This window comes from Aegilops tauschii, chromosome 7 (genome assembly GCF_002575655.3).
Source record: "Aegilops tauschii subsp. strangulata cultivar AL8/78 chromosome 7, Aet v6.0, whole genome shotgun sequence".
NCBI classification, from domain to species: domain Eukaryota; kingdom Viridiplantae; phylum Streptophyta; class Magnoliopsida; order Poales; family Poaceae; genus Aegilops; species Aegilops tauschii.
The window spans coordinates 199084725-199109731 of record NC_053041.3 but is presented as its reverse complement, the minus strand read 5'-3'; positions in this window follow the sequence as shown (position 1 = coordinate 199109731).

Here is a 25007-nt window from a genome sequence, read left to right as displayed (position 1 = left end):
TTTGTGTTTGCAGGTACCGGTATTTGAAATGTGATAGTTGCCAATATTTTGCCGGAATGTTGATTCATTTCCGTTTCCGCGAGAATTTGGCAATATGCATTCTTTTTGGTCCTATTTTTAGGCAAAGTCATGCCAAATTTTTTCTTGGTTCTAAAATATCGTTTTGCTCTACCCCGCAGGCGACCATGGTCCGCACGATGACCGAAGGCATCGTGAATAGGTTTTTGAGCTCCACGAAGGCCGAGATGCTTCAAAAGAACAAGACGGAGATAAGATGTCCGTGTCGAAGATGCAAGATGAAGAGCCTTATTGCGGACCCGGATTCCGGGCAGGTGCGGGACCACCTGCTCTTGCGTGGTTTCATGGATGGCTATCGGTGGCAAGGTGATGAAGATGACTATGAAGTCGTCCATGGGGGCCGGGCAAGAAATGAGGAAGGGCAGCAAGACAACCACCGCGGCGAGGGCGTGCGAGAAGACGAAGAATCTCCAGGACATGATCACGACGGTGATGCCGGACATGATGATGAGGAAGATCAAGACGAAGGGCATGATCATGAAGATGAAGATGCCGGAGCAGACGACGATGGACCATCGATGGGCTGGGTGCAGGACCCTCATATTCAAGAGCTGCTTCTCAAGAAGACGGATAACGCAAGAGCTGCCGCCCGAGAGAAAGCCAAGCTGGATCAACTGGAGATAGATGTGGTTACTCCATTGTATGAAGGATGCAGGCCCGAGGATACTCGCCTGAAAGTAACGCTCATGGCTCTGGAGATGAAGGTAAAACACAAAATGACCGACGCATGCTTCGACGAGAACATGTCATTCTGGCACGAACGTCTTCCCAAGGGGAACAAGTGCCCGACCAGTTTCGAGGAGGCGAAGAAAATCGTGTGTCCTCTGGATTTTCCGCACGTGAAATACCATGTGTGCATGAACAATTGCATCATTTATCGGGACGAGCACGCGGAGTCTACCATATGTCCGGTGCGCGGCATCACTCGATACAAGAAGAGGAAGAAAGCTCCTCGAAAAGTGGTGTGGTACTTTCTGATCACTCCTCGTCTGCAGCGGTATTTCACGGACCCTAAGCTAGCAAAGCTCCTGCGTTGGCACGCGGATAGGGAGGAGAAGAAGCGAGAAGATGATGGAAATGATCCGGAGATAAATAAAAAAGACAAGATGCTGAGTCACCCTAAGGATGCGAGCCAGTGGCAAGCGTTGAACTTCGAACACCCAGAATTTGGGGACGATCCAAGGAACATCGTGCTGGGCCCGAGCACCGATGGAGTCAATCCGTTTGGCAGCCAGAGAAGCACACAGAGCACTTGGCATGTGTTTGTGTGGACGTACAACCTTCCCCCTGGTTGTGCATGAAGAGGAAGTATATTCACATGAGTATGCTAATTGAAGGGCCGAAACAACCAGGGAACGACATCAATCTGTATCTGGGGCTGCTGAAAGAGGAGCTAGACACGATGTGGAAAACGCCAGCCAATACGTGGGACGCCGCAGAGAAAGAATATTTCCCTACGAGAGTCGCACTGCTCACGATGGTGCACGACTATCTCAGTTACGGATATCTCGCGGGGCGGGTGGTCCACGGATTTTCTGGATGTGTCAGGTGCATGGATGACACAACGTATCGCCAGCTAGATAGAGATCCCGGGTCTTTGAAAACCGTGTTCATGGGACATCGAAGGTGGCTTCGCGACGATGACCCATGGAGAAAACGCAAGGATCTATTCGATGGTGAAACCGAACCCCGAAGACGCCCGCGTACGAGGAGCGGCGAGGAAATAGACGAGCTGTTGAAAAATTGGAAAGATTGCCCACTGCCGGGAAAGAAGCAAAAGGCGCCAGAGCCGGGAAGAAGCGAAAGGCGCCAGAGCCGCTGCTGAAGGTATGGAAAACGAGGTCTGTTTTCTGGGACTTGCTGTACTAGAAGATCCACCGTCTGCCTCACAGCCTTGATGTCATGCATATCACGAAGAACGTGTGCGAGAGTCTGCTTGGTACCCTGCTCAACATGCCAGAGAGGACCAAAGATGGGCTGAAAGCAAGGGCAGACTTGAAATCAATAGGCATCAGGGAGGAGCTTCACGCTAATGATGATGATGATGAGGCGAAGCAGGACACGGAAAGTCGTCGCAAGGGTAAAAAGTCCAAGAAGACCGGAAATGAATACCCTCCCGCGTGCTTCACTCTAAGTCAGGAGGAGATCGAGCAGTTTTTCACCTGCCTCGTAGGAGTAAATCTTCCTTACGGTTACGCGGGGAAGATAAGCAGATACCTAGACTCAGCGAAGCAGAAGTTCAGCGGGATGAAGTCTCACGACTGTCATGTGCTGATGACGCAGATACTTCCATTTGCAATCCGTGGGATCATGGACGCGCACGTCCGTGAAACGCTATTTGGCCTATGCAAATTTTTTGACGTCATCTCTCGGAGGTCGGTTGGCGTGAGGCAACTCAGAAGGCTACAGGAAGAGGTCGTGGTGATACTATGCGAGCTTGAGATGTACTTCCCGCCCGCATTCTTCGATGTTATGGTGCATCTGCTGGTCCATATCGTGGAGGATATCATCCAACTCGGGCCGACGTTCCTGCACAGCATGATGTCGTTCGAAAGGATGAATGGTGTCATCAAAGGATACATTCGCAACATGTCACGTCCAGAGGGAAGCATAGCCAGGGGCTTTCTGACCGAAGAGTGCATCTCCTACTGCACGAATTATCTAGGCATCGAGAACCCCGTTGGTCTGCCCGTCAACACGCACCTTGGCACGCTCGCTGGATGGGGTCACCGTGAGGGTCGCCGCGAAATGCATGTCGGCTTCGAGGGTCGACCCGCCGACTTTGAAAGAGCAAACCTAGTCGCGCTACAACACATAGACGTGGTCGATCCTTGGGTGGTAGAGCACAAAACCTTTAATGAGAAGACGTACAATGACCGGGGCCAACAGAGGACGGACGGAGATATAATCAAAGAGCACAACTCATGTTTCACGCGTTGGTTCAAGGAGAAGCTTCTGTCGTACCCTTTACTTGAGGATTCTTCCGCGGAAGAAAAACTCATATTCGCCTTGACACAGGGCGCCGAGCACAACCTGATGACCTATGAGGCGTACGATATCAACGGCTACACATTCTACACCGAGGACAAGGACATGAAGAGCGATGGTTATCAGAAGTCCGGGCTAACGATGGAATCCTACACCGGTAACGACAAGGACAGATACTACGGAAGGATCGAGGAGATCTGGGAGCTGAGCTACACTGGAGAGAAGGTCCCAATGTTCCGTGTCAGATGGGCCAAGAGCGTCATAAAAGAAGACCGGTATTTCACCACCATGGTTATACCCGAAGCCAAATCCAAGACCGCGAGCGCAAACGTCACCGCGAAAATGAGCCATGGGTACGGGCTTCCCAAGTGGACCAATGCTTCTTCATTACCGACCCGTCAAAGCCCAGTCGTGTTGTCGTGAGGAGAGGCAAAAGGAAGATCATCGGAATGGATGGAGTCGCCAATGAGCAAGACTTCGACAAGTACGACGACCCGAAGATGGAACATGACGACGACGATGAAGTGCCATACACCACAAGAAGAAGCAGGACCACCCTACCTAAAGGACGTCCGTTCAACAGAAGAGCTCCATTTGCGAAAACGAAGGGCAAGAAGATTGTGAAAAGATAGCTAGCTAAGATCGATTGTATTTAAATCGTAGTCTTCATTTCTCGATTGTATTTCGACATTTTGAAATTAGATGATATTTTTTCATATTCATAAATGTTTTACCAATTCACAAATGAATGCAACTAAAAATCCAAAAAAAATATTGATGATATTTTTAAATAACAAATTTGATGGTATTTTCAAATAACAAATTTGATGATATTTTCAATTAAAAATAAAAAACAAATTTGATGATATTTTCAAAAAAACAAATTTGATGAGATCTTCTGTTCTAGTCCTCATGAAAATAACAAATTTGATAAAAAACAAATTATTAGATGCAACAAAAAATAATGAAAAAATGTTACTAATGGCGCCCCAGAGGAGGGTGCGCCATTGCTATCAGAAAAAAAGTTACTAATGGCGCACCAGAGGATGGTGCGCCATTGCTATCAGTGCTTTTATGGCGCACCCCTAGATGGTGCGCCATTACTAACATTCCCCCTCTAGGTGGATACCCCTTCGCCCGATCCCCCTTCCCTCTCCCTTGCCAGATCCCCCTTCCCTCCCTCGCCACACCCGCTCCGACGACCCCCGCGCCCGCTCCACACCCGCTCCGGCTCCCCTGTTGGATAAGGCCGAGCCAGACCCCTATGCAAACCCTAGCACCTCCCCCCTTCCCCTCCCCTCGCGCTGCTTCACAATAACCAACTTTTTGACCAAACTTTTTTCCTTGACAATGATCTTGTTCCTTGACAATAACCAACTTTTTGACCAAACTTTTTTCCTATTTAGAGCAAAACATGGCCCACAACGATGAGGCCGGTGGTTCGGGCGGCAAGGCATTCTGGGAGCTGTTCCAGGAGATGGAGGAAGAACCTCAGCGCTATGAGGACGCCGCGGAAGACACCGATCCTGACTACACAACCCCTAGCGGCGTCGGGGATGACACCACTGATGGTGCCGTCGAGGATGCCACCACTGATGATGGCGGCGCACACACAGATGGCAGTCAACCGAAGAGGCAACGGAAGGACCGGCGCCCGAACGTGCTCGGCACCGTCAAGGAGGAATTTACTGAAGTGTCCTCCGAGGGGCATCCAACGGCGCCCAAAGAAATAGTCAAGGGGTACGCGGGACAACTCGGGTGCATTCTCCGGAGCACCGTCTCGATCAACACCGAGAACCTAAGGCATCGTGACCGAGGGAATTTGCGCAACATCCTCTTCACGAAGCTGCACGAACGATACAAGTTCCTCGATGACTTCGCAAACATAGCCTCTCAGGGAATAAAGTGAACAATGCCGCCCTCACGAAGATGAGCAAGGCCCTGGCTACTTGGAGAGGCGCGGTGAAGAGCATGATTGAAAAAGGTGATAGTTATGAGAAGATCAAGGAGAAAAATCCTTCGATCAGCGAAGCTGACTACCGAGAGTTCAAGATCAAGTGCGAGAGCGGCGCATCCGAGGAATCAAGTTAGTGGGGGAAAGAGATGCGGGACTTGAACTTAGGGGTCCACAAACTCGGTCCAGGCGGTTACAGAGTGGCGTAACCTATATGGGACAAGGAGGACGCAGAGCGTGACGAGCAAGGCCTACCGCCCTGCTTCGAGAAATACCGTGACAAGCAGACCAGGAACTATGTCAGGGCCCGGTACAAGATTGACCCGGTAACCAAGGAGCTTACCACGGATCCGAAGACCAAGGCGCTTGCGCGTGTTCTGGTAAGGAATACACCCCCGCGTAATTAGCTCCATATGGTTGCATTCTAGTTAATGAAGCCAAATTTCTAAATGGTTCACGTTCCTTCCGCAGGAAACTGAAAGCAGTAGCGCGGGGTCGTCTCAGAGCTCCCCTTTCGACACCCCTTTAAATAGGGCGTTGAACATAATGAAAAACAAGGATAAGCTTAGTAAGCCGTTGTCAGCTGGTCATGTGGCTGACATAGGCTTTTCCACGAAATGGTCGGAATACTATACCGCTAGGCAAAGGGAGAGAAAGACCAGCTCGGAAAGCCAGCAGCGCGAGGTTGAACAACTCAAGGCAGAAGTGGCACGGATTCCGGAGATGGTCGAAGAGAAAGTGCGAGACCAACTGGGAGCGACGATCACCGCCATTATACCTACCTTGGTTTCTGGGCTGCAGGCGTGGGTGGCGGGCGGCCAACAGGGGCCGCCCCCGATTCCCAGCTTCACTGGCAGCAACTCGCGCAATGCGCCGACGGTGCCATTGGTGTCTCCCGCGGCGGCGCCATTGGTGTCTCCGGCGGAGGCGGCATTGGTGTCTCCCACGGCGGCGCCGGCATTGCAGCTTAATGCACCCGGGTGTGGGAAGAATACGCCGGTCGGCACCTCGGCAGCAAGCGGCCCCTCCGTCAATTGCACGCTCGCCGTTGGCGGTGCCTCGACATTAGCCGAGCTCGACGCCATCACGGTAACTAATTAAGCCTCTCGGCCGATGACTTCATCTCCTTGCCTTTGACTGGGCATCCCTGACGCCCTACATGTTTTCGCAGGGCGCCGCCGACGTTCCGTGCACTCTCCTGCACTTCATGAACGACGAGTTGGTCGATGTCGCCAAGGGCAGAATCGTTCAACCGGGCAGCCGCGTGTTCCACGGTAATCCGATGCCACCCATTGTTTATAGGGTTCAACTGGTTCGGGTGCTGCCGGGCTTCGACGACATGTTACCTCCGTATCGACCCCATGGGGCCGACGAAGATGATGTGATGACCCTCAGCGCCTGCATAAGCTGGCCCATGCTTTGGCCGAAGAGTAAGATTCGTTTGGGGGCGGGGGACACCACCCCACAGACAACACCGCCAGTCGTGCAGGCGCCAAGCCATGGCAAGAGCCCCGCAACGCTACCGGACATGCCGGACATGCATATGGCACAGGATCCGGATGACGACGATGACGGTACATTTACCAACATTGATAAGTACTTCAACGAACATGGGTATGGTGATGAATTCTTGGGGCCTCCTTCTCAAGAACCCAACCCTGCAAAAGACGATCTAGCTCGTACCGCGGAGAAACCCAATTGCAACAGGCGTCATCTGGCGTTCAGTTCTCAGGAGACGCCTCCAGCTGCCGCCTTCACCGAGCCTCAGATAGCCGAGGTGCGAAATATTATCAGCCCCAACACACTCAAGAAGGCGGTCTCTGAGCAGAACTCGATCCCATTACAGCAGAAGAAGAAAGGACGGAAAAGAAAGACTAACAAGGGTGCGAGCCAGCTGGCACCGAGTATGATCCGTGCTCAGGATGGTCCACCTTCACCTAAGGATATCTCGAGGAGGGTGCATGTGGCGGGTAGGCCGATGCTACCGACTAATCTGCTCAATGCTGCAACCGGTGCTATGCGGAGTCTGCATGACAGTGTTCTTTCTTTGGAGAAGCAGCGTCTCTCCGAGAATGATGTGGCATACCCGGTTTTCATGGCCAAGGTGCCAGAGGGCAAGGGCTTTGTGGATAGCGCCATCAGGGGTACGATCGTCCTGCGGTTTGATGACATCTTCGCTATGTTTAACCTTCATCCGCTGCACTACACCTTCGTTCGGCTATTTTCGCTGAGTATGGAGATGCAGATCATTAGAGGCAAGACCCCGGTCATCGTGATAGTCGACCCCTTCTACATGTGTGCCAAGATCTTGGGCAGCGCTGGGGACCGGCAAGTCGCGAGTTCATACCTCGAAGGCGTCATTCTGGCAAACCCAGATAAGGATAACTTCCTCGTGCCTTACTTTCCCGAGTAAGTCATGCCCTCACCGCCCCGTAACATATGATTTCATAGATTTCGATCGTTCTTTTTTTTCTAACATTCCGTGTTTTGTGCAGTGACACACATTGCACACTCGTCCTCTTAAGCCCGAAATATTCCATGGCCACGTATTTCGACTCGGACCGTCAGTCGAAGAAAGACTACACAAATATCAAGAAAGTTCATGATGATGTTCTCCCCGGCTACGCCAGATCTGGAGGCACCTTCAGCAGGCCAGTTCGTAGGTACGGCAAGCACGTGTTCACCCACAATATGACGTTCCCCTGCGTCAAGCAGCCGTCTGGCGGTCAGAAGGATGCCCACTATGCCCTCCATCACATGCGGGCGATCGTACGGGACCATAATCACCTTCTGCTACCAAATAATCTCAAAGATTTGGCCGCAAGCTTGTCGGCAATCCAGGACGCGGACATCAGACAAGAATTCTTTCGCATTCAATCGGAGTTTGCGGAAATCATCCATCAAGATGTCCTTCGTACCTCGGGGTAGTTCTACCTCAGATATCAACCGTCCAACAGTGAGATAGAAACAACGCTACAAATGCAGGCTGACAACGCCCGCGATTTCATGACCATCACGACAGACGGCGACTTCATCCACGCTCCGGTCCCTGAGTCGATTTGAAAGTAGTGATGCTATGTAGTTCTGAAATATCAATTAGCTCATGTTGTAATTAAACTTTAATGAACTTGTATTTCTCTTTGGTTTGGACAGTCGCTCAACTTATATGTAATCGATGCTATTTATTAGTAGGACCATGAATCGTGCTATTAATGTCTTGCTTTTCTCTTCCGATCCTTTTGTTGCATACTTATATATTGCTTATGTATTGTCTGTGAATTGCTACTAATGTTTTATTTGGCTAGTGCATAGAGATGCCGTCGTATGTCGTGTACAAGGGTAAGGTTCCCGGAGTCTACGACGACTGGGAGGAGTGTCGGAGACAGGTTCACCGTTTCAGCGGTAACAGTTACAAAGGGTACACCACTAGGGCGGAGGCGGAAGCTAGATACGCGCGCTATCTAGTGGGAGAGAGGAGGGAGCGGTGGAGGAACCGGATGAAGACCAGTTTCATTGCGATGATGCTCATCGTGATGACCGTAGCTCTCTTCTATGTGATGGTAGTTTAGATGATCGATATCGACTTGTAATGTGAAGACAAACTCGCTACTCGCGGTCTCGAGACTTGTAATGTTCTAACTTTGTTCGGTATTTTGAATTCGGAGACTAGCTAATATGATGAATTGTATTCAGACACTAATCTTCTATTGTATTCGATGAATCTGCTGTTTATATGTTTTGTTGTCTATTTCTGTGCAGTAATATATTTTGTAACCTGTGCAAATTTCAGAAAAGAAAAAAAATAATTCCTAATATTCATACTAGTGGCGCACCATACAGCACATTAGTGGCGCACTGCTATAAAAAATACTAGTGGCGCGTTATCTGTTAGTGCGCCATTAGTAACCCAGTGCACAAGGTAAATATGGCCCCTTGGGAGGCATACTAATGGCGCACCAAGTGACATACTAATGGCGCACTGCCTGGTGCGCCACTACTGTCTGGTATACTAATGGCGCACCAGGGGTGCGCCATTAGTATTAGTTACTAATGGCGTGATGATAGTGGCGCACCTGTAGTGCGCCATTAATGGCCAAAGCAGGTGCGCCACTAACAAGCCTTTTCCTAGTAGTGCTGGGTCGAGAGATTTCCACCAGGGAGAGGTGAGCATGGAAGAGGAAGCACGAGAGATGTCCCGCCTCGCTGCGAAAGCAGCCGACATGTCCAGCCGCACATCAGTAGCAGCATAGAGGTCCCGCCGCGCCGCCGAAGCAGCACAGAGGTCCCGCCGCACCGTCGATGTAGCAGACTCGTCCGGCCACGCCGCGGAAGCAGCAGAGATGTCCCGCCGCGCCGCCGAAGCAGCAGGGAGGTCCCGCCGCGCCGCGGCGGCCTGGGAAAATTTCTCGCGGGCAGGCGAGGACTCTTACAGGCTCATGCATGCGATAGTCCATAGCCAGATGGATCAGATCTCCGGCTGGGAGAGGATGCAGGACGAGGCTATCGGCGTCATCTGGCAACTGGGGGAGGGCAATGAGAAGCTCCGGGGCGAGCGCGACCTGCTGAGGGCGAAGATCGCCAGAAGGGCGAAGCAGGAGGAGGAGACCGCTGCCATGTTGCAGAGGACGGGCGTCATCATCAAGAAACTTATGGACGAGAATGTCATGCTCCGCATCGAGCGCAATAGGCTGGTGGAGGAATCCATGGATGCTGCCAAGCAGCGTATTAAGGACATGAAACTGATGAAAGAGCTCATCGTCCGCCGCAAGAACTAGTCTCCGCGACCTGCAGCGCATAAAGAAAGTAGAGATCATCGAGCCAGATCGTTGTATGCGTCTTCCTTCTTCTTTTGCCCTTGTGTATTTCGGGCGTAGCCGCATGTGGATTTTTAATTATCTTCCTAATTATGTAAGACAATTATTATCCACTCTCATCGTCCTTATATATATTCATCAGTCTTGCTATAAGTCGCAGTAGATGCTATATAGGTCCGTTGGATCTACATCAAGATCCGTGAAAAATTTCTTTTCAGATTTTCTTTTTTCTCTCTTAAATCTCAGTCGAGTGAGACATTGCCACGCCATTAATGGAGACCTTGGGAGAGAGGTGGACGACAGATGGAGGCCAAAGGGCTCTCCTCCCGATAAGCACGCGGAGGGGTCGGATCGCACGCCTCCCGTACTCAAATAGCTACCCTGCACGGCGCCTCCTAGCTAATAAAAAAAGGGACACGTGGCGGCACGTAAATGGTAAATAGAACGCCCACGGTTTCAATAATACTTGTGTTTCCGATTGTAACGTGACAGCACTTGTTCCAAAATGACTGTGCTGATTGTTAATGTGTGCGCCTTTGCAAATCGGACAGCAAAATTACAGCATGTTGGTGCCATGTCATGGCACCAAGCCAAGTTTCATGATTTTCATGCGTGTTTCAGATTTACAGGAATTAAAAAACCAAGTTTCTCAATGTTTCCAGCTGAGCCATGACGCCCAGATGTTTGAATTTCATTCCCATTTCTGGCATGGTACCTAGAAATTTACCCGAGGACACACATGTGATTTTTCAACCAGCTTTGGTGCACTGGAGCATGTGCTTGTATTTAAAATTCTAATTATGCACACAATGGTGACACATTCCCTCTCAGAACCACGAGCCTTGTTGAGAGAAGCTCCGGTTTGCAAGAAACTTATACCAAAACTTGTTCCTATTCTGCAATTTTTTTACCACAGCATGGTAGTACCATGACATGACACCATGCCAAGTTTCATGATTTTCAGGCATGTTTTGGATTTACAAGAATGTTAAAACCAAGCTTCTCAATGTTCTCGGCCGAACCACGATGCCCAGATGTTTGAATTTCATTCCCATTTCTTGCATGGGACCTAGAAATTCACCCGAGGACACACATGTGATTTTTCAGTCAACTTTGGTGCACGGGAGCATGTGCTTGTGGTTCAAATTTGAATTATGCACATTAAATGACCAGAAACTCAATTAGTGTATAAAAAAGGCCAAACAAACCCGGAATAATTCCAAAATTTAACAGGGCACTCATATAGTTCTATGTTGCCTCTGTAAAGAAAATCTGGCGGGAGGCAGCGTATATTGTTTCGCACACAAAGGTATAAAGAAATAAAGAAATAAAGAAATTATCCCTATTTAATTCTTGGGTTCTTATTATTTATTCCACTAGTTGTGTATCACTACTCAGTTTTGCCATTAGAAGTTACAACTACTCAAAAAATGCCATCGATCCGTGAGATGCCTGCTCAAAATGCAATTAGATATCTAAAAAATGCCATCGTTAAGTTAGATGTTTGCTCACAAATGCCATTATACATTGTTATTTTCACGTCAAACCCCGTTGACCATGTTACATGACAAAAATAAGCCAATTCTCACAATGATAAGTTAATGGTGTCCAGCACAACACACCCCTCAAATAAAACTAAGCACCCTGGAATTCTTTGACAAAACTAAGCACCCTGAAATCTTTGACAACTAAACTGCTGACTATATGATGTTGGTCATATATATTGTACGTATATAATGTCAAGAAATGAGTGGTAGTACTATACCAACAAAAAGATGAAATGTACGAAATATAACGAGAAGAAACATAACATAGTTCTGTTGGGGGCTCAACACAACACACCCCTCAAATAAAACTAAGCACACCAGAAATTAAACTAAGCAACTAATCCGGTAGACACTGCATTAGAACCACCATGAGCAATGACACTGCCACCTTACTCGGAGTCCTCGTCCACGTCCTCGACTTCGTCCTTGTCCCTCTTCCTCTTGGGCGATACTTCTTTGCTTGAACCGCACACTTGGCTCTTGCTCTTCATCCAATCCTTGTAGATATTGAAACAAAGGTAGCCATCCATTGCAGCGTAGTGGATGTGGTCTATATCTAGTACATTCCACTGCCATGCATGACGATGAAACGTGTACGGAGGTTTCTCTAGTTTACCGTATGAAGGATGAAACATGGCTCCTGCCAGGGTCAGCATTGAAGGCTGATCAAGGGAGGGCACCAGCCCTTCCTTCTGGAGGTCGAAGGGGTCACCTACAACGAGGCCTATCCGACCCAGGATTTCCTTGTCGTTCCTAAAGTCTACATTAACAAATTTGACTCAGCCGCCCTTGAGGAAGTTCTTAAATTCCTCGCACTCAACGTCGGCATGGCATATGTGGTATACCAAGCATAAGTCATGCACGCAAACATGGATCACGGCGGGCTTCTTCTTCTCTGCCTCCTTTAGTTTCTTCTCGCTTCCACGGACTGTGGTGTACTCAACATCTAGCCCAGCGACCCACTCATCATTTGAGTTTTCGAACATGCGTTTGAAGCGAGCAAGGCATTCTTTCACCGTTGCGGAAGAATGGGTGTAGATGACGTCGAACTCATCGCCGGTGATGGTTCTAACTTTGTACTCACCGCCGATCATGCAGATTTGGGACGCCATGGATTTGGGAGGAGGGTTAGGATTAGTGGAACTACCGTAATGTGAAAGGACGGGACGACTAGGAGCGGTTTATCGATTGTAAAAATGTCGAGTGGGGGGCGCGTGCGAATGGCAGGGTAGTGGCTTGCCTGGTGGATAAATGGATTCATGCACAGTACTATGGGGGCCCAATTAGATCTCATGTCTACTCGACGCCCAATTAAATGGCTTTCGATGTCATGTCAAGCATCGGGAAAATTACAGGTGATACAAAGCTTTCCATTCTCCCATGATACGGGCTTGTGAGAGCCCTTCGATCTGAGATCGAACGGTTGCTGGCGTGATTCTAGACCTATGGGTGAATATCCTATCCTGGAGGGTTATTCTGCAAATTTTCAGCAACTTAGCATGCGACCGTTCGATCTCAGATCCAAGGGCTGCCAGCAGCCCGTATCATGGTCGCACCTACCACGACCGTCGCCTTGCTCGCACGGTCACGCCCTTGGAGATTTAACACGGTGTGTTAGGCTATCTGATGTTGGCATGTCATACATAGTCATCACTTAGTCACTCATACAACAAGGTTAGCTATAAGGTTAGCTATAAGAGTATTTTTTGTTTACTTCTCTCTATCTCTTTCTTCGTAGTATTTATTGCATTTGCCAAGGAGTGACCTCTTCCAATGAAATGGTGCTTAGATGAGGTGCTATGGGAATTAAATGGCTTAGCAACTCAAGTCCCCAATGCATAGGTGCTTAGTTTTTTGTTGCTAAGTTTGCTTTCATCTAGGTACACGCGCTTAGCACCGTTTCTTCTTGGGGTCACCAAACTAATCTCTCTCTTCTTAATTAACTTGCCACATCAGACTTTATGCCTATGTGGCAGGCTTAGCACCTGTAGGATCAAGTACAATAGTGGGCTATAAGCCCGCTTTACATGGCATTTTTGCATATGTGGGGGAAAGAGGCAAGGAAAAAGTGGTGGAGTGGGCTCTCAAGCAAGAGCCAGCCTCTACATGGTGGAGCATCGGGAGAGGCACCTGTATGGAGGTGGTCAGGAATCGGGAGACTCAAGCCGGTCGTAGCACCGCAGTTAAAATGATAATGGCAAGTCAAATCACCAGGCCCGACCTGTCCAGCAGTAACTCACTGTCAAATCACACAGCCCTACGTTTGCAGGAGCCTACTCCCTCATCTTCTCGCGTCTCTGTCGAACCGACTAGGCGGAACTGCCCCGCTTACCGCGTGGGAAAAGCCCCGCCCTCGACTTTTAAATAGTACAGTATACTAATTTTGTATCCATTGATTGCGCCATGGAGCAAAGCCTCAAGAAAACGGCGGTGCACATGTATGGAGTATACAACACGCTCGTCGCGTTCGCGTCGCACCCCAGACGGTCGGTCGATCTGGCACGCCGCTCTCCAAATGGAACGCGCGTCATATTGCATTTGCACACACATGTGGGACCGCAATTGAGAACCGACCATAGGCACACTCCCCGGCCCCGCAAGTCAGCTGAGTTAATAGAAGCACATACTCCACCTTGGTATCTGGACGATCCCTGCAAGACATGGAAGATCAGTTCGTCCATGCATATGACCAGACTCCAGTAGACACGCCTAGATTGGCTATCGTCTACATATCGTGCATGCTGTGTTGTACAGGGCTGTAGTTCTGGTGAGAAATCTAAAAAAAGGTTTCTTGTCATCTCGCAAAATTAGGTGTCATGTGGTTTGGATCACTGCGAGGGTTAAACAGCAACAACTGAGTTGGGCTAGTCATTGGGGGACATGCACGAAGACTACTCGGCTGCCATCTAGGTCAAGCCGGCTATGTTAGTTAGGACATCTATCGACGGACCCCTTTTCTACGAGTTTATCTTTAATTTGAGCTTTGATCCTTGTCTAGTTTGTCCGTCGGGATTCATCTTGTCTCCTTTGGGCAGTGAGGTTATGATTTCTTGTCATGTGGCATTTTTTTCGTGTTATATGTTATAATCCGGTGCTTCAGATCAAAATGACGACAACTGCGCCTTCGGGGCACGTGCATGAAGACTTATCGACAGTCATTGTCGAGGTCAAGCCGGCTTCAGCCGGTAGACAAAAGAAAACTAGTACTCCACTATATAGGCAGGAGCCTCCGCGCTTGCTTGCTAGTGTTGCTCTCTTCACACTGTCTCGTCCTCTCGAGATCCAAACACGATAGTGGTGGCCACACACTCTCTCTCTACTCACCGCTGGTCACAGATCCAGCCGGATCCACTCCGCCGAGGAAGGTGAGAAGGTGCAACGTTCACGCGGTCGTCCTCGGCGACGGTTCTTACCCACTACCGGCGCGTCCCGATCAGCGTGCCTTGTCGTTCTCTCCCAAGCATCACTGGCGAGGGAGGGCCTCCCACCCCTTCCTCCTCGCTGCCGTAGTGTGGGCAGATCCGGCCTCCCGCCACCCACCTAGCGACATCCCGGCGACCCTCAGGTATAACTTCCTTCGAACCGGCCTTGCTCTACTTCCCGAGCTCCTGATGTCGCTGCATTTGTATCTTTTACTATTTCGCAGGCCCCCTCGTGTAGATAGGATCGATCGGCTATTCGAAAACCACCTAATTTTTTACTGTTAAGAGGTAAAACTAGTTCATGCACTCGAATCTAGTAGTACTTGGTTCAAATAAGAAAGAAAGGGGGTGTTGGTCGAAAGAGGAAATAATGGGGCAAAAAGTAGCTGAGACTGGCTATCCAACTGGTGTCTAGGTCTAATAGGGAAATAAAGGGAACGTAGTACAAACTCAATATGAACCCGATCTATTGGTTGAAAAAGGAAAGAAAGTGGGGACTGGGGGACAAGTCAACAGAGTAAGTCCAGCACTAGATTTGCTAGCCTCACACAGTATAAGGTGGCTATATACCGAACAAAAATGGGACCAACCCAGATATCCTCTTCTAATGTTTGTTGCCCCGAGCCGCTCTTATGTAATGCCACTGGTAAAATGTAGCAGACGCACTGTTAAAAGTAAGGACACGCTAAACCAATGTTGTTTTCAATGTAATGCCTCCAGTAATATGAATCAATGGCACTTTTTTTCATGTCCTCCTAAATTTCCCATTAAGATAAGTTGCTTCTTCACGACCAACCTTGATGTTGCTCAATTTTATTGCAACTAATGAAGAAGGTTTGTGGGTTTCCTTTTCTGATGGAAATGGAACCGGGGCTGGAGCCCTTTTCTTAAAAAAAAGAAGAAGAAGAAGCTGCTAGCTCATGGGACATTGCTTCATTTTAGGTGAACTGCACCAAAAGGTCCCATGAATTGAATCATCCATGTTGGTGACTGGTGTCATCCCTTCTACGATGGCGTTGACTGCAGATATGGTTCCCATCACGAGGTATGTTCCTTTTTGGTCTGACCGTTTGCCAAAGATCCTGCATGTTGATCCTCCTCTTGTGCTACTGTTTTGGCACTGCCATGATAAAGCAGTAATGTTATTATTTTGCACCTTAATCTAGTGGCACTATTAATTTGAGGCAATGTTTTGGCACCGCTACACTAGTAGAAAACAGGGCTTAGGTCACAGGGCAGTTTTCACATTAGCCCCGGTTCAGTCATGAACCGGGACTAATGTGAGCATTGGTCCCGGTTCGTGAGCCCAGGGGGCCGGCCGGGGCCTCGTGGGCATTGGTCCCGGTTCATATGGACCCTTTGGTCCCGGTTGGTGGTACAAACCGGGACCAATGGGCCACGCTCCTGGCCCACCACCCTTTAGTCCCGGTTCATACCACAAACCGGGACTAAAGGGCTGGTCCTAGTTGCGGCCAGTGTTTAGTCCCACCTCGCCAACCGAAGGGCGCTTGAACCCGTTTATAAGCCCGTCCCTCTATGCCTTGTTGAGCTTCTATTAAAGTGAAATTTTAAATAGATGCCCTTATATAGGAAATTTGACTTAAATTCATAGTAAATTTCATAGAAATTTAGTATGAATTTAGGTTGAATTTTCTCTATAAGTGCATCTATGTTCATTTTTTATATTTATAAAATAAATAAACCTTAATAAAATAAATAAAACTAAATAAACCTTAATAAAATAAAATAAAATAAACTATAGTAACTACAATAAATAAACCTTAATTAATTAAGTAAAAATAGCAGCAGTAAAATAAATGAAAATAGCAGCAGTAAAATAAATAAAAATAAAATAATTAAAGTAAAAGACATAAGTAATTAGAAATAAAATAAATAAGTTTTTTGTTGTAAGTAGAAAGAAAACCTTTTCAGAGTTCATTTGAAATGCTTTTCAATTTTAGGGTCTTATAGCTCAAAATAATTAGTAAATGCATGAAAAATAACAAATGAAGTCGGAAAGGATTGACAAATGATGATGTGGCTTTGAATGGTGCATTTTGAACACACAAAAAGTCAGGAGTTCAAATAAGGTTTAAAAAATGAAATCCCTTTGTAACAGACGAGTTTCCGGATGAAATCCTGATACTTTGAAAGAGATTGCCCGTTTTGTACACGAAGTGCATCCAGTTTTTGCCGTAACCCTCTCAACTTTCTTGCACATGCTATGTGGATGAAATGATGATATCATGCCAACTTTCAACCTTTTCAGAGTTCATTTGAAATGCTTTTCAATTTTAGGGTCTTATAGCTCAAAATAATTAGTAAATGCGTGAAAAATAACAAATGAAGTCAGAAAGGATTGACAAATGATGATGTGGCTTTGAATGGTGCATTTTGAAGACACAAAAAGTCAGGAGTTCAAATAAGGTTTAAAAAATGAAATCCCTTTGTAACAGACGAGTTTCCGGATGAAATCCTGATACTTTGAAAGAGATTGTCCGTTTTGTACACGAAGTGCATCTAGTTTTTGCCGTAACCCTCTCAACTTTCTTGCACATGCTATGTGGATGAAATGATTATATCATGCCAACTTTCAACCTTTTCAGACTTCATTTGAAATGCTTTTCAATTTTAGGGTCTTATAGCTCAAAATAATTAGTAAATGCATGAGAAATAACAAATGAAGTCAGAAAGGATTGAAAAATGATGATGTGGCTTTGAATGGTGCATTTTGAACACACAAAAAGTCAGGAGTTCAAATAAGTTTAAAAAAATGAAATCCCTTTGTAACAAACGAGTTTCCGGATGAAATCCTGATACTTTGAAAGAGATTGTCCGTTTTGTACACGAAGTGCATCTAGTTTTTGCCGTAACACTCTCAACTTTTTTGCACATGCTATGTGGATGAAATGATTATATCATGCCAACTTTCAACCTTTTCAGAGTTCATTTGAAATGCTTTTCAATTTTAGGGTCTTATAGCTCAAAATAATTAGTAAATGCATGAGAAATAACAAATGAAGTTAGAAAGGATTGAAAAATAATGATGTGGCTTTGAATGGTGCATTTTGAACACACAAAAAGTCAGGAGTTCAAATAAGTTTAAAAAAATGAAATCCCGTTGTAACAGACGAGTTTCCGGATGAAATCCTGATACTTTGAAAGAGATTGTCCATTTTGTACACGAAGTGCATCCCGTTTTTGCCGTAACCCTCTCAACTTTCTTGCACATGCTATGTGGATGAAATGATGATATCATGCCAACTTTCAACCTTTTCAGAGTTCATTTGAAATGCTTTTCAATTTTAGGGTCTTATAGCTCAAAATAATTAGTAAATGCATGAGAAATAACAAATGAAGTCAGAAAGGATTGAAAAATGATGATGTGGCTTTGAATGGTGCATTTTGAACACACAAAAAGTCAGGAGTTCAAATAAGTTTTAAAAAATGAAATCCCTTTGTAACAGACGAGTTTCCGGATGAAATCCGGATACTTTGAAAGAGATTGTCCGTTTTGTACACGAAGTGCATCCAGTTTTTGCCGTAACCCTCTCAACTTTCTTGCACATGCTATGTGGATGAAATGATGATATCATGCCAACTTTCAACCTTTTCAGAGTTCATTTGGAATGCTTTTCAATTTTAGGGTCTTATAGCTCAAAATAATTAGTAAATGCATGAGAAATAACAAATGAAGTCAGAAAGGATTGAAAAATGATGATGTGGCTTTGAATGGTGCATTTTGAACACACAAAAAGTCAGGAGTTCAAATAATTTTAAAAAATGAAATCCCTTTGTAACAGACGAGTTTCCGGATGAAATCCTGATACTTTGAAAGAGATTGTCCGTTTTGTACACGAAGTGCATCCAGTTTTTGCCGTAACCCTCTCAACTTTCTTGCACATGCTATGTGGATGAAATGATGATATCATGCCAACTTTCAACCTTTTCAGAGTTCATTTGAAATGCTTTTCAATTTTAGGGTCTTATAGCTCAAAATAATTAGTAAATGCATGAAAAATAACAAATGAAGTCAGAAAGGATTGACAAATGATGATGTGGCTTTGAATGGTGCATTTTTGGAAAATAATGGAGTAATAGAAAGTTTATAATTATTCTGAGCTAAAAGCAAAAAGAATAAAAAAATAAAGCAAAAATCAAAAGAAAATAAATAATTCAAATAACAAAAAAATACTGGAAAAAATAAAAAAATGCCGCCTAATGGGCCACACGGCCTGCATACGACTAGAAACCCATCTGCACATGGGCCAGGATGCAGGCCCGCAGGCCCAATAGGCCCAACATGGCAGTGACAAAGGTAGGCATGTATAATGCCTGCATATTAGAGAGGAGCTCAGCACCTGAGCTGCAACGCAACTTATAAACAGGTGCTGAGCTCTCTCAGCTAGCGAGGTGGGACTAAACTTCCCACCGCACCGCGCCAGCGCATTAGTCCCGGTTGGTGGCTCCAACCGGCACCAATGCTCCCCTTTGGTCCCGGTTGGTGCCACCAACCGGGACCAAAGCCCTCTGCTTCCCGCCCTTTGCGCTGGTGAAAAGAGGCCTTTAGTCCCGGTTGGTGGCACCAACCGGGACCAAAGGGTGGGTATTGGTTCCGGTTGGAGCCACCAACCGGGACCAAAGCCTTTGCTATATAAGTAGCACTTTGGAAATTTTCTGATTTCCATCGCCAGTGCCCCGCCGTCGTCGCCGTCGCCCATGCCCCCGAGCCCACGCCATCGCCCGTCGCCGTCGTCCTCCGCCCCCCGCCGCCGTCGCCGTCGGCCTCCGCCGCGCGCCCCCGAGCCGTCGCCCCGTACGTCACCGTCGCCGCCCTCCGCCCCCGGCCCGCCGCGGTCGCCGTCGCCCTCCGCCACCCTGTGAGCGCCGCCCCGATCCCCTCCTCCTCCTCCCTGTAATGGCCGCCGCCGCTGCCGCCGCGCCCCTAGCTCTAGTGTACGATGTTTAATTTAGATTTGTAATTTAGTTGTATTAATTTGCATGTGTAGTTAGATGTGTAGTTAATTTAGTTGATGTAATTTAGATGTATTAATTTAGATGTGTAGTTTAGATTTTTCATATTTAGAAGTCATTTATGTATGTTCATATTTAGAAGAAAAAGAAGGAGAGAAAAAAGGAAAATAAGAAGAGGAAGAAGGAGAAGAAGAAGAAGAATAAGAAGAAGAGGAGAGGAAGTAGAGGAGAAATAAATAAGAAGATGAAAAAGAAGAAAAAAAAAGAGTAGAAGAAGAAGAAATAGAGGAGAAGAAGAAGAAATAGAATAATATATTATTCTATTTTTTCTTCTTCTCCTCTATTCCCTCTTCTTCTCCTCTTTTTTTCTTCTTTTTTCTTCGATCTCCTCCTCTATTCCTTTCTTCTTCTCCTCTTTTTTTCGTCTTCTTCCTCTTCTTATTTTTTATCGGGTATGTCGTTGTCGATATATGTACCCCCCTCCCCGATAACTTTTAGTAAGTACTACTTAGAAAGTGTTTAATAGAATTAGTTAGAAAAATAATCGAACTAGTTAAACTAGCTAATTTATTTTTAGTAAGTACTACTTTATTCTATTTATAGTAAGGAAATTAATAGAACTAGTTTGTTTTTTAGTTAAAGCAATTATTCCCGCATCGAGGTCGACGATGCCTATCCCGCATCCTCGTCGTCGACTCGGCGGAGGAGGCCGGCTTGATCAGAGGGGCCATGTCCGGGACTGGGCTCCGCCGGGCTGGTTTTGGGAGGTGCTACCTTCCGGTGGGCGTAGGTTGGTGAGGAACCAGCCCGTCGTTGACCCGATCCTTGTTTGGTGGCGCTCGCGTGGGCCAGTGACGGTGCCGAGGCTTCCGGACACCGCGGAGGTGGTACGTCATCGTGTCAGCGAGGAGGACCAGCACGTCCGTCGCTAGATGGTTGCGTTGGAGGGCAGGTTCGACAATACCTGGCAGGTTCTTCAGGGATCTCACTGGAGCTATGATCCTGTGATGGTTCCGTCCCTTTGGGTGTCCACCGCCCGCGCTGATACCCGTCGGGCGCTACTGTTCTAGCTGTACTAGCGATGCTATATGTATGATAGTATTCGAGGTGTATTAGTGATAATATTCGGCGATGTACGGACGCATGGAGATGATGTAGTTTTTCTTATAATTGAATGCATCCTAATTTGAAGACTACTTTATTTTGTGATTTGATTTTGCTTATTGAATGCTCAAAGTGGAAAACTACTCCGATCCTACTTTGAATGCTAAACTTGGAGAGCACTATGATTAGTTGATAGCTTATAGGGTTTTTGTTTTCGCATAAATCTAGGAGCCCCTGGCCCCTCCATCATCCCCGCCGTCGTCCCCGTCACCGCCCCCTCCGACATCGAGGTGAGACCAGCCAAATCCTCTTTTAGAAAGATAATTAAACGATATTTCGGGTTGACTGTAAGTCTGTCGAGTCTCCACCATACATGAGAGGACGAAGAATCCCGACTCTTGTCGTGGGGGTAGCTTCTCCTTCGTTCCCGTGTGCTAGACAATTTGGTGTAATGCACTCGAGAACGAAAGGAGGAGCTACCATCACCGACGGTCACAAATGTCAGAGAGGAATCAGTGAGGGAGAGTTCCACCATATATATATGAGAGGACGAAGAATCCCGACTGTTGTCGTGGGGGTCGCTTCTCCTTTGTCCCTGTGTGCTAGCTAGACATTTTGGTGTAATGCACACGGGGACAAAGGGAGGAGCGACCATCACCAACGGTCGAATGTATACACCATGTGAGCTGAGAGTTTTCAAGAAAAGACTCGACAAACCAATAGTCAACCCGTGATGAATAATAATGATCTAACTTAGGTTTTTTAGTACATATATTTAATTGTAGATGTTTAATATTTGAATTATGAACATAGGAAATGTTGTACTCGGACAACGAAAGTCTCCCGGGGGAGTGCGACTGGTACCACGACGACCGAGGTCAGTGCGACAGGCCTCACCTGGACGAAGATCGGCGCTTCAGTATTAAGCTGGAGGAGACGTTCGATGTTGAAACGGTACGCAAGGACGACAAGTGTTATTTTTTCGTAATTAAGCACGACTTCAACTATTTCAACGTGTACTTTTCATCTTTTACAATTCGGCTAGCTTATCCCATGCCATGCAAGACGCTACGTCTTGGAGAGGATGGGTTTTGAAGACCATGAAAGTATGGAAACAAAGAAAATTCACCTAAGGACCCATCATGATATAGATTTTGAAGTAAAGTTGTATAATTCTGAGAGCGTAACCCATTTTGGTTGCAAAAATTGGGAAGCATTTTGCAAGATGTATGGTTTTGATGAGGGTATGCTTGTCACCATGGATCTTGGTGATCCTGACATCGAGCAAGACAATATGGACATTTGGGTCCTTGTTGATACGCCTCCAATTCTACCGCTATGTTTGTTTCTCAAACATAGTTATTAGCTAATTTATATTGTTCATTTCAAAATAGTTGACAGCTTATTTTCATTGACAGCTTATTTTGATTGTTCAAACAATGTGCGGAACATGGTAGACAGAACCTACTACACCGATGGCTCTGAGTTAACTTATAAGGAGAAAACTCATCTGGTCGGATTTTGTACTGATATTGAGAATTACAATATCTACAATCAAACTCCTCATCATTATGGTCCTCCATACGTGCCACTAGTGCACGTGTTGAACTACGGTAACTACTATGGAGATACCCTGGTAAGATTTCTTACTATTACGACATCCGTGCATATTTTGCATAGTTCTAAAACTAGTACATTATCATTGCTAACTATGAAGTTATTACTATGTTTTTCAACAGATAATCCCAGAGGATTGTGTGCCTCATTTGATGTATCAGAATGGTAGGCTTGATGTTTTGAATATACAACCAGGTCATCCTACGAATCTCAACTGTCCATACCGGATTTCTAAAAGAAGTGGAGACATGCAAATCAAAGAATGGAAAAAATGTATGGACAGTCGCAAGGAGCTTCTTGGAAGCAAAAGGAAGCGAGGCGCAAGAATTGGAGACAGGATGATCTCCATTCTCCATAATGGAGAGTCAGGGTCTATATTGTTTTATGCTATTTTACCTTAAAGAGGGTATTTCGGTCCTACCTAATACTGATGATCATGTGCTAAGAACAATTAAGTAGGGTTGGTTCGATGACAGTGAGGATGATGATCGTATGACTTGTTATTAATAACGAGTAGAAGTTGTATGATGATGATTAGTAGGACTTGTTATTATATATGATGATGCATGATGCGCACATGAAGAGTTATTATATATCAGCGGGTGAAATGAACATGGATTTGATTGAAGTGAAGGCAACATGCATGTGGTGCGTGTCGAAAGTAGTACAATCCAAACTTGATCAAGTCCGGATTAGTATTACTTTCGACATGCACCACATGTTGCCTTCACTTCAATCTAAGCCATGTTTAGGCATAGCAGTACGTAGCGTTGGTAAACCAAGCACGGAGATATAAGAGAGGACACTTCTCTCTAATAGCTACCTAATAACAACCTAAATTAACCCCCCAAAACCCCCAACCCCCCCCTTTAAAAAAACAAAAACCTCAGCTCCTGCCAGGTGCTGACGCGTGGATGCCTATTGGTCCCGGTTGGTGGCACCAACCGGGACCAAAGGCCCTCCTGCCTGGGCTCCCCGCACCGGCCACGTGGATGGCCTTTAGTCCCGGTTCGTGTAAGAACCGGGACTAAAGGGCTAGGGCATTAGTAACGACCCTTTAGTCTCGGTTCCTGAACCGGGACTAAAGGCCCTTATGAACCGGGGTAAAAGCCCCTTTTCCTACTAGTGCTAGTGCCATTGTTTTTATATATATCGAAAGAGGGGGTTCCCTCCGATTTCATTAAAGAAACCCAACCATAGAGAACCATTATCCGACAACATCTCAGTGTAAACGGGCAGTTATGCAACTACTACTAGAACAGACTGAGTACTAGTAGGAGACAAGTTCGCCACATAAGCTAGGCAGGTAGGGGGACGCAGCACCAGCTCGACCAAGTTTGGATTACAACCCAAATGCTACCACAGAAACATTAGGGGGAAGATAGGGACTGAAAGAGCCAGCTTCATCATCCCACTCTAAGCACCCCCGGCCTTCATCCTTGCGACGCATGGTACACCTCGTTTGCCACCTGCTCGACCCTAGTGTCACTGATAAAATGAAGTAATAATATAGTTAAAATAGAGCGAGTATCCTCTCTATCATTTCATTTCCAATGTAGATAAAGAAAGTGCTTCTCTTTGTTAATGTATGTTTCATCAACTAGTCCCATTGTTAATGTTTAAGTGTTTCTGCAAACTGGGGTGCTTAATTTTAGTTGATCTGCACAAAAATAGAGATTTGAATGTCTCAAGGCCCCTCCTTGTACTACCGCTGTACACTGATGTTCATCACTGGCAGAAGGTGTATCGGGGAGACTTGGGTCGATTTCCAGTATGATGTAATATTTTCTTCTGTTTATTAGTGTATGTTTCATCAACCAGTGCCACTATAATCTAATCACGCCCTTTCATTATTTGTGCAAACAGGGTTATTCAGCTCCATTTTGGTGGAACTGCACAAATGTACGGATGGAACCGACATATATGCAGAGTGCGAGGTGCCAAGTAAAAATTACCGACACCAACCCTGCTCCATCTAAGCATTGGCATCCACCACCATTAGTGGGATGTGTGGCGCTCACTGTGGACGGATCTTTCTCGGCAGAAAATCCTCTAACCCAATACTAGTAGCTTAGACTTAAAAAATACTAGTAGCTTATATTGTCAGTTTTCTAGGGGTGTACTCTTTTCTGAAAGAAGCAGCAATCTATTTTTCTTTATTTGTACACAGTATCACAACTTTGACCCAAAGGTCCAGAGCTATTTTAGGGTGATTGGTGTAGTACTCGGAGACTGATTGTAAGCATGATTTTTATTAGTTGTCACACTGATTGTAAGCATGAGCAGATGGAAGATTAGGTTAGTGCGAAGCTTACCTTAAACCCTACCGACGCCGTTGAAATGAGGCGAGCGTCGAGGGAACCGTAGAGAACGGCGGGGAAGCGACGTCGCGCCATCCGGCCTCCTCTTGCGGTGGGAGAACGAATACTCCTGTGGCTCCGGCCGGCTCTGCACCCTCACGAACGGCACACCGTACTCGATCGATTCGTTATCCTCTGCGTGCTCGACC